Source organism: Haemorhous mexicanus, chromosome 2, assembly GCF_027477595.1.
Source record: "Haemorhous mexicanus isolate bHaeMex1 chromosome 2, bHaeMex1.pri, whole genome shotgun sequence".
In the NCBI taxonomy this organism is placed as follows: domain Eukaryota; kingdom Metazoa; phylum Chordata; class Aves; order Passeriformes; family Fringillidae; genus Haemorhous; species Haemorhous mexicanus.
In genome coordinates this window covers 92,773,111-92,782,961 of record NC_082342.1, presented here as the reverse complement: position 1 = coordinate 92,782,961, position 9,851 = coordinate 92,773,111, and positions in this window count along the sequence as shown.

Genomic DNA, 9,851 nt, shown 5'->3' with positions numbered 1-9,851 from the left:
CGTGGACCGCCTCTGGACCGGCCCCAGACCGCCCATGGGCCGCCTCCGGACCGGCCCCAAACCGCCCGTGGACCGCCTCCGGACCGCCCCCGGCCGGGCTTGGCGGAAAGGGTCAGTAGCGGTGAATGGTAGCTGGGAGCCGGCCAGCTGCGGAGCCCCGCCGCGTCCCGAGGGCGTGCAGCACCCGGCACAGGGCGAGCCGGTCGTCACGGCGGCCTCCTCTATGACCTCCTGCGAGGCACCTCCCCGCAGCTTGGCTAAGCCTGTTTTCTCGGGCATCAGCCGGCTTCCTTTGGCCGTCACTCGGGTTTAGCTCCCCTTCAGACTGTGATGCCCTGGGCTGGCTAGCTGACTTCAGCGCAGTTTTCACTCAGGCTGCCCTCGGGGCTTATGGCAAGCCTTGGCTGAGCTGACCTTGGAAAGAAAGCATGAGAGTCCTGTGGCCAGCTCAGCGCCCGGCTTTGCTGCAGAGCAGAACTGATGCCCATTCGGCAGCCTGGTGGAAGTGGAGACAGTTCATGCATTCAAAGAAACAGATTGTAGCTGTGCACCCCATTACACCCAGGGCATGCCAGGCTTAATCATGCCTGCTCTAGGAAACTGTCACACAGGAGAAACCAGTCCCTGGCAATCCATCACCCCACTCATGAAGTGAGTCCAGGCACTGTCACGTCTGTCTGGTATTCACCGGAACAGGCAATGTGAGTTTCTGCTGCCACCATTCCCGTGTTCCATCCCCTGAAGTTGCTCACCTTCTCTTTTTAGAGCAGAGCTCTATTTGCACTTCACCATGTAAGCTGAACTTGGAAACAGATGACCTTTAAGATTCCTTCCAAGCCAAACCATTCTTTGATTCTATGACTCTAAGTGTTTATTTTTTTCTGGTTTGATCAGCTATCCCTTCCATTGTGCCAGGATATTTTGAACTTTTTTGGTTCAAACAATAGATTCTTCCTTCAGGTTTGTGTAGAAACTCTATACAGTTCTCACTGTTTAGTCTGGTGGTAAAGCTAAACTTATTCAAGCAGAAATTGAATTTTCCAGGGTGAAGTCTACCTGGAATTGCTTCCTTGTCCATAGTTTTCAGAACCTTTTCCCCCTGTGCTTGCCTTCATCTCCCACATTTTGGTTCCCATAAGCTTACTTTTATTCACTCCTCAAAGGCATGACTGTAGGGTATTCAGGGATTCCTTATCCCCATATCTGCTTTTGTTCAAGATCCACATTCATTAACTTTATTTACATTCTAAGTAAACATACATTTTAATAGAAATAATAAAAATGTAGTGTAACAAGAAGCTTCAACTTGAGGTTTGAACAATTTCCAAGTGAGTGAAAGGACTGTCCACTTGATTATGAGTTTGAAAAAATGTAGGAAGGCATGTTTTAACTTCTTAAATGGTAAACAAGAGCTGTGATCCAGATTCACAGAACTATTACCCTTTTCCAAGTGGAAAGCTTGGACTTTTTTGTAGTAGAAGGGTTAGCTTTCTTCCCTCTTGGTTTCAACACTAATTTGAGGAAATAAAGGATTCTCATACTGCTTCTTCCATGTTTGCAGTATCAGGATGAAGGGCTGGCTTGAGCAATGGAGCTCTCAGGGAGGAAAGCTGTGATCAGCTTCTCTGATAATGTAAATGGGGAGAAAGTTCTTTATGAGCTAAAGGAGTAAACTTCTATTCCTATTACCATGTGTTTGTAAGCCTCTGCAAACTCTATTTTAGCTGCACAAGATACTTTTTAATCTGCTTTTGCCTTCACTGGTTTTGATGTTAAGGTGACTGGCTCTATCAGGGAAACTTCATAGACCACAGAAATTTAAAAACAAAGATTTTTCTAAGTGTTTATCGCCCCAATATGTTTCTTCACTATATCTAACTAGGGGATAACAGCAATGCTTCAAATTAAGCTGCACAAAGTTTGAAAGTTGGTGACCCAGGGGAGTCAGAAAAAGAGGAGTCTCCCAGTAGCCAACAATGATCAGAAAAGCTCTCCACCAGGTAGCAAGACAACAGGGAGCATGCCAGAAACCCATCAGTCTCAAGGAAGTGTAACAAGTTACATAGTGGGTGTCTGGAATATTTGATGAATACTAGATAAAATGGTTATTGTAAAATGCGGCACACATCACTATGTCCATATTCTGATATGTGTCATGACCACACTTTTAAAGTAACTCCCCAAAGCACTCTCTGGCACTCATTTTAGAGAAACTAATCACTATGAACTGAAAGTACATTTCTGAAAGAACGCCTGTAACAATCCGTACTGCCAAATTGTGATTCAGGAGCAAAGTATGCATTTTTCACAGAAGATCTTTCCTAGACTTTTTTAAGAATTATGTGAGTGAATCAATCATGAAACATTAGTAAGATTCCAGTCAGAAAGCAGTAATTTTGCTAAGTTCTGCTTTTCTTCCACTGTAGAGCTGTTTTCCTCAGTAGTTTTACAACCCAACCTGTTGCCTCAATTGCTCCAACAGTTGTCTGAGTGTACTGTGTACCGAACATGTGTACATGTTCACATCTAATTGGGAAAAAATGTGTCATTGCATCCAGCCGGAGGCGCCTGAGGTCTCAATGCCTGTGCTTCTATCAAGACTTCATTGCTGAGAAATCAGTCAGCACCAAGAGGCCAGACAGAGGTTTGTGTCATTCAATATTCAGGAGAAAATGTCCAGGGTGAACTTCAGAACAACACAGTAAGATGTTCCAGATGGCCCTGAAAGGTGCAGCTTGTCTCCCAACACATCAATCACTGATGTAAGCAGTGACTGTGTCACAGGAGTTAATTCAAGGACTGTTTGGTAATTTCACCAAAGTTCTCCATGGGGCTCTTTTGACTTCTATTTTAATATAGGTTAATGTGGAAAGCAAGCAAGAAACACAAATTCATGTCAGAAAGACTATTTATACTAAGTTAAATCTTGCTACAACTTGCTGCATCACCAAAAACTACAAATCATTGGAAACACAAACCAGTTCTGAGTCTCCTACAGCCTGAACACACCTACTTTACCACAACAACAGAAGTCGTGGCCACCAAGATCCTTATTCCAGAAAATCTTAAATCTGGGGGTGGTTGATTTGCTTATTATCCAAGTTTAAAGTCCAAATCAAAACTGGCACACATGGCACATTTACTGGCACATCCCAGTAAATCCCATCCATTAATGCCCTCTTGTACAAAGCTCTCTCTTCTTAAAGAGGACAAGGTAGCGCCAGAAGCATAAGGAGTTGAACTCATAACGGAGCTTTTAGCATTACTCCTGCAAAGACACATCAGACCTATTTTTGGACACATGGCAGTAACCTAAAACAGATTCTCATGTATTGAGATTTGTTTGTTTAGCATTTCCACACGAAAGAGAGAGAGAGTTCATATTTGATCAGGTGCATCCATCTGCACTTACAGCAAATTCATACTGGATAGAGCAATAGATCTCAAATTGACATTTTAAGTAAGTGAAAAGCATGAACATACCAATTCTCTCAAGAGACAGTTTTTGCAATTGGAATCTGGTTTAAAATAAAAAAAATCAAGGTTTAATTTTTCTTTTTTAAAAAAGCTAGAAAATCTTCCACCAGTTCCACATCATAATCACTTTTTCACATCTTTGCAAGTGCAACTGCTGCTTAAGCAGTTGCAGAGGAGGTCTTGGCAGTTATGTGACTGTCACTGCCACACTTAACCAGGAATGCATGCTAGGAGCTCCTTTCTCCTCCTGCTCCACCCAAGCTCACTGTGGATTTATTTGCAGAATGCTTCTCTTCTATCCATTCTGTGACTCTTTTCCATGACTTCTGAGAAAATTGTGGGGAAATTTTCATTTTTGCCTTCAGCCCACAGAAGCTCTATAGCTTTGTTTATTTCCACTGTGGCTAAATAGGCCCAAAGTTTTACCACATTACTGCTTCAGTAAATCAGCCATCCTTGTATTACTGGCATTACCTGAATAGTTCTGGTTTGAACCAAAGCTGTTCTCAAGGCAGATCCTGGAATGGCTGCAAGATTCTCCTTAAAACTTCCTTGAGGTGGAGACAGTTTTTGGCACTAACAAAACTCATCAGAGCCAAAGCAAGCAATGCCTTCATTAGCCAGTAGTTGAGTCATTGAAATGAAAATCAAGTTTCACAACTTCATATCTCTGCCCAACACATCCACCTCAAGATCTTATCCTGTTTTGTGGGTTAGAGCTCTTGGAGTCAGCAGAAGTGCAACTAAACAGGCTGTAATTAATTTGCAGTGAGGTCCGTAAGACGAATGCTGTGGCTTATCCCTCATGTGTAAGTATATATATATACACACACTTAGTGAGTTTAAAATGTCCTCATCTGTTAAAAACTAAGTCTAAGTCTGTCTGCTGTTATCATGGAGCAGCTCTCTAACTTCTGCTTTTGCAATTTGCTCATTAGTTTGTACCATGTGCGCTCAGAAATTACTCTTGAATATTGTATGGTAAGGGCCAATGTGCAGAAAAGAAACCCAGAACTGTGAGCAGAGGACTTCAAGATTTAGCCTTCTCACCAGCCAGAAAGGTACAGCACACAAACTCTGGACAAACTGTACAATGGCTGCATGTCTCTCATCAGATTATCCAGTGTCTTGCTAGAGTACCACAAAAATTCATAGAATCATGGCTGAATGTATCAATGGTTTGGACTGAAAGGGATCTTAAAGATCATGTAGTTCCAACATCAATGCCATGGGCAGGGACACTTTCCACTAGACCAGGTTCCCCATAGCTCCATCCAGCCTGGCCTTGAGTACTTCAAGGGATGGAACATTCTCAGATTCCCTTGGCAACCGTAAAGAATTTTTCGTAATTTTTTAAAGTATTTTTTCCTAATATCTAATCTAAACCTACTTTCTTCCAGTTTGAATCTGTTCCCCCTTGTCCTGTCATTACATGAACAAAAGCAACAAGTAACTGGAGTAACAAAACGGCCCAAGGAAAGTCATACAAGACTGTTCATCTGTAAATTGTTAGAAGAGCACAAAAAGGACATCCACAACTACAGCAGGTCCTGAAATATGGTAGCTGAAACAGAAAGAATCTTTAAAAGCAGTAACTTGCAGTAGACTGAGGCTTTGAAAAATAAAACTCCTATCTCAGCAGACACTAGGGTGTGTTGGTGATTTCACTCTAGGAAGGGTTTGTTGCCTTAGAAGCATGTAGAAATTACTGTACTGCTGCTTTCTTCTACCACTGCAAAAGCTCAGAACTGTATGAGACAAAGGAAACTAAATTCAAAGCTACTTTTGCCTGAGCTTTCACATTCCTTTCAGCTAAAAGGCAAGAAAATCAAAGTAGCAGCTGTTTGGAAGATAATGCTTGTGATAAAATAATTAATTATCTGTAGCAACTGATTTCCCTTGACTGGAGCATAAACTCTTTGCCTCTGGGGAGTAATCTGCTCTCTTTCTAAGGCTGAACATGAATCACTGTGCTAAGTGCTGCCTCAAATGTTTCCAGAGACTGGGCATTATAGTTTGATTAATATTTTTTAAGAAGTCAACTTTTTTGTCTGCTGGATACGTGTTTTGGAGTTTGTGCTGGCATTGCCACTGTGCTCTTGCAGATGCCTTGTTTTTGCTAAAGTGTTGTAACAAATAAATAGCATTGCCATTGTTAGTCATTTTTAATTGATTAGTCATCAGGAGCTTTGTGCACAAGCTAAATAGGGCTCTGACCTTACACTAATTGCAAGGAAGTCTTAGGAAAAGCCTAAGTAATTTGGAATGCTGAACACAGCTGGAATTACAACATGCTCATTCACTCAATAATAAGTTATGCTTCCTATGGTTTTTATTTCTCTATTAATAACACCTATCCAGTATTCTTTAGTACCTGATCTTTAAGGTCCCTTCCAACTCAAATCATTCAATGATTCTCTGACTATATGTTGTAAAGTCTAAAATACATTTCTTGGGACAGCAATTTATCTTTGCAACCACTCCGTACCAAACCTACCATAAACCTAGGTTGCAAAAATAGGAGCCACAGAAAAACAGGAAGGACAACATAAAGAGTCTGATCAGAAATAAGAAGTAGAAATTGGTTTGCAGTTATTGAATTAGCAGTACATGTGGAAGAAGATGAGCAAAATCAAATCACTTTAAACAGAAAACTGCTGTGGTTGTGTCATGACATAGTTTTTTCTCAGTGCCACTATGTTAGGCCTAATTAAGATTGATCAGCCTTTAAAATGGAAATTCCTGCAGTTAAACCAAAAAACCTTACCTGTGGCATCCCAGTAATTCATTATAAGACATTGATCAGAAACAACTGTTTTCTCAGTAGGCTTTTAATGATTAGCAGCATTCACAACACATAACACATAGTTTTGCTTCTTCCCCTTCCCTTACATGTCCTTCAAACACTAATTTACAATTCTCTTGTCTTACCCAAAGGAGACCAACTCCTTTCAGCACAACAGCTTCTCCTACATCCTATTCTTGTCTTACAGCCCTCAGGAGGAAATAAAACAGTCTCCAGCTTTCTTTTTGTCAAGAGTACCCGCTGCCACACTTATCCTAAGATCTTCCTTTTCCAATTCCCTAGATGCACATGTCACATTCCTTCTTATAACCTTCCTTTCAGGGTAAGCTCTTCAGACCTTTCAGCTCCCAGGTCTCTCAGACTTTCACAAAGCCTAACTTAAGCACTTAGAGTTCATCTCATCAGACAATCCACCTGCAGCCAGCAAGAATTGTGGGGAGCAGTTCTCTGAACTGCTCTTCTCTGTCTGCTTCAAAATTATCACAGCCATCGAAATGTATCTGTACTCTGAATCCCTATGCAGGGGGAGATGAACCCAGACCTCAGACTTTCCTGAATAGTCCACAGGATCTCAAATTCTATGGATTTATTTTAATTATTTGTTTTATGATAATTCCTTTTATTGGGTTATGTTACAGAAGAGAAGGAAAACAATTTCCCTTGTGTATTGCATTATGTTTTGAGATAGTAATTTCTTGTTGCTTCCAGAAGAACTTGTGAGAACTTTTTTATTCTCCTAGGAAACTTTCCATTGCCTGAAGACCTGGCAATTCTCCTCAGCCAAAGGAAAGCAAACAGTAATGTGGAATACAGAAGCAATTCATGAGCTGGTTTTCTGTGAGTGCAACCTTTAAAAATGAGTTGGCAAATGCTGACAGTGGCAGTGCTGTTAAGCAATCCCAGCTGCCACTAATATTATGTTTTCTACTTTGGAGACATTCACTATGTGCGTTTTCATTGCTATTAAACACTACTGGACCACAACTATAAATTGGCTTTTGCAGACGCGGGGGGGGGGGACATGGGACAGGGACAGACAGGGGCAGGCAAGAAAAAGAAAAAATTAAAGAACAGGCAAACTCCAATACTGTTATTTTCAAGAGCCTCGGGAACTTTTCTGCTCACTTTCATTAAAATTTCTTCATTTTTCCTGCTGGCAGCCACTCAGGGACTGTCTTGCTATGGGACTAAAGAACCTTGTGTGTATGCTTTTGTCCAGCTAGTCACGTTTTTTCCCCGTGATCCTTGATTAATTGTGTTAGCAACTGACTTTTGATATAAAAGGTAGAGTAAAATACTGGTGCTCTGTTTATCGAGTTAGTTGGTATGGATAATATTTGCCTGGATTTTGGTAATCAGTTAGGTCTCCACTCATAGTAAATACAGCTACAGTTGGCAAAGTAAGCTGCTACATTCCAAGATACATGAAGTTCATTTTGAAATTCTTTGAATTTGAATGTTTTTCTTCTCTGGATTTCCATGTACTCTTTTTGTCCTCTATCTTTTCTCTAGATTTTATGGGCATTGCAGCAATTTCTGCCTGTGGGGGTATGTAAAGATAGTGACTGTGGCATTCTCAGGATTTGGCAGTACACCAGCACACAGAAGTCAGGGATTCTGTGAATTTCTTTGTTACAAATCACAACAAAACTTTTACTAATAGTAGTAAAAACAAATATAAATATATGCCAGAAGTCACTACAAAATTACTATGAAAACAAGTATATATATCACAAGAGTAAAGCAAATATAGTTATATTAGAAGCTATTGGAGAATTCCAACGAGTGAAACAAGTACATACTCACAAACCTTTACCTGTGTGCATGCCTGTTAATATATCATGCAAGGTGCTACCAGTATGATGGTCACTAAACCACTCTGAAGAGTGGTTCTAATTGACAAGACAGAAGTTTTACTTCAAAGATTGTCTATGTGCATCTCCAGTCTGGGAAATCAAATGGAGAACAAGACTTGCAGAGAAGTTCATTTTGGGTAGGCAGCAAGTTACTTTTTATACCTTTATGGCATAGATATCTGTGTGTAGGACATTCATTCCTACAACAGTTGTTACTGACTCCTATTTTCATGGAAGGTCAGTTTCTTCATCCTGCACCTATCAGGGATTATTTGTCCTGCTGACTGCTCCCCATCAAGGAAGTTTGGACTGAGTTTAACGGGGGTGTCTTGGAGCTCTTGCTAACCTTTCTTTGTTGGTGTGTTTGCTGGGTTGTCTTTGTGGGGGCTGCACTCAGGAGCCTCAATGGTCAGAACTTCCATTCTGCTGTGCAGTGAAGTGGAGGAGAGAGAGGAGCTCACAAAGGCAAAATGTGGAGGGTGAGGGATACCCCACTCTCACTGGGCAAAAACTACTTTGGTTCAGGCATCACCAACAGGTGGGCCTAGCTGAAATCAGCCTTGTTCTGCAAGCCAGGAGAACTATGCAAAGCTATGTCTTCGCAAAGACTATGGAGTCTAGGCCGTGTCTTATCAGCAATTAAAAAAGCTAATCAGTGTAATGTTTAATGCTGGTCAACTTAGAGGATTAAGGTTATACTTCAGAATATGTTTTATATTCAACTATTTTCTTCACCTCTTCCCAGTGCACCAAGTTACTTCATGTCCCAAGTAAAATACCAGGTTCCAATATTGTACAAGTTTTAGAAACAAAAGTGAACATACCTCTCATATGCAGCCTGCATTCAAATATTTCATAGTGAAAATAGGTGAAAATCATTTAAATAATTTGACTCATCTCCACAGGAGCTAAAACCTTTATTTCTTGAGATGTCAAGGCAAAACAGAGGGTGACAGCACAGGAAGGCTGAAATCTTCCTGCCTCCCAGCATCCTACCAAAGAAACAGCTTCCTCTGAAGCACCCAGACCTTTCTGCTGCAAAGTGCAGAGCTTAAATTAATACTGTAGAAAGCAACAGAAATTCAAGTGCTGGAATCCCTTAATTATACACCTTTCTGATTCTAGTGTCTCTTGCCTTTTTAACTGAACTTAACCATTATATGTATTGCTTATTGTTGTCTTAAATAGCATAAGTTTAACATCATTATAGTGCAAGGATTTCCTATCACCAGAGCTTCACACCTCCTCGATGCTTCTCACAAGCAGCTTCTCCAAGCACTGACTAGCCCTAGTCCTTGCAGCAGTCAGCTGACTCCAGATCCCACCAATGCACTCTTTTATACCACTTGTTCTTATTGGCTATAGGTGTGGCCTGTTAAGATCAGGCCTGCTTCTAATCTTTAGTAATTGATCCAGCTGCAACTCATTGGGGGATGAGATTACCTTCTATACCACCTTCATTTAGCCATGCTGTATCCCCCTACACTTATAATCATCCTTTTTATAATATTGCATCCCAGTCAGGTCTTGTCCCATTATGCAAAGCAGGGCACAAACATCTGTGATGTACACTTTTGCCCTAAAGGGCATGGAATACATTTAAAATTAAATTATATTACCAAGAGATTTATATGTGAGGACAGCCTTAGTAATAACAATAAATGAGGACTCTTGCTATAGTCTCCCAAGAGAGACAATGCAATGTGTTCCAA